This window comes from Hevea brasiliensis, unplaced genomic scaffold (assembly GCF_030052815.1).
Source record: "Hevea brasiliensis isolate MT/VB/25A 57/8 unplaced genomic scaffold, ASM3005281v1 Scaf346, whole genome shotgun sequence".
NCBI classification, from domain to species: domain Eukaryota; kingdom Viridiplantae; phylum Streptophyta; class Magnoliopsida; order Malpighiales; family Euphorbiaceae; genus Hevea; species Hevea brasiliensis.
In genome coordinates, this window is record NW_026614858.1 from 86,191 (window position 1) to 87,346 (window position 1,156).

At 43.0% G+C, this 1,156-nt stretch overlaps 1 pseudogene; it reads left to right on the plus strand.

The window, feature by feature from the left end:
* Positions 1 to 837, plus strand: LOC131177159 (putative cytochrome c biosynthesis ccmC-like mitochondrial protein; annotated as a pseudogene).
* The last annotated feature ends 319 nt before the right edge of the window (positions 838 to 1,156 follow it).

Sequence of the window (1,156 nt, forward strand, 5' to 3'; positions counted from 1 at the left end):
CTTTGATTGCGTATTGAATATAGATCCATGTCTTTCTTGTTCCACTAGCTAGGACCAAATTCTCACATGTCCGTTTCGTTATTACAACCTTCTTTTTTGATGTCAAAGACCAGAAGCTATGCGCAAATTCTCATTGGATCTCGGTTGTTCTTAACAGCGATGGCAATTCATTTAACTATTCTGGTAGCAACACTAGATCTTCAACAAGGTGGAAATTCTCGTATTCCGTATGTACATGTTCCTGCGGCTCGGATGAGTATTCTTGTTTATATCGCTACGGCTATCAACACTTTCTTTTTCCTATTAACAAAACATCCCCTTTTTCTTCGCTCTTCCGGAACCGGTACAGAAATGGGTGCTTAAATTACGTTGTTTACCTTAGTTACTGGGGGTTTCAGGAAGACCTATGTGGGAACCTTTTGGGTGTGGGATGCTCGTTTAACCTCTGTATTCATCTCGTTCCTTATTTACCTGGGTGCACTGCGTTTTCAAAAGCTTCCTGTCGAACCGGCTTCTATTTCAATCCGTACTGGACCGATCGATATACCAATAATCAAGTCTTCAGTCAACTGGTGGAATACATCGCATCAACCTGGGAGCATTAGCCGATCTGGTACATCAATACATGTTCCTATGCCCATTCCAATCTTGTCTAACTTTGCTAACTTCCCCTTCTCAACCCGTATCTTGTTTGTTCTGGAAACACGTCTTCCTATTCCATCTTTTCTCGAATCTCCTTTAACGGAAGAAATAGAAGCTCGAGAAGGAATGCAAAACCTAGTTCACTCGCTGAGTCTCTTTGCGTCCATGGCTGAATGGTTAAAGCGCCCAACCTAAACAAGGATAAAGGGGCAAATTCGTAGGTTCGATTCCTGCTGGATGCACTTGGAACGTTCAGTTCAATCGCTGCTCACGGAATTAATAAATATAACTCGCCCTTATTGCTTATGGGGCACTTCACTCGCTCAACACTCGTTCAAAACATCCACTCGTTCTTCACTCGCTAGGGAAAGAAAAGGGATAGATGACTGAAAATCCCACTTAGAGATCGCAACTATAGTCAGAGTAGGAGTTCCCATCCCGTCGAGGTTTGAAGATACTCGACTGTAAAGGAGAGGCCTCATTTTACCTGAAAATTACGGTTGATCCGTCGCCT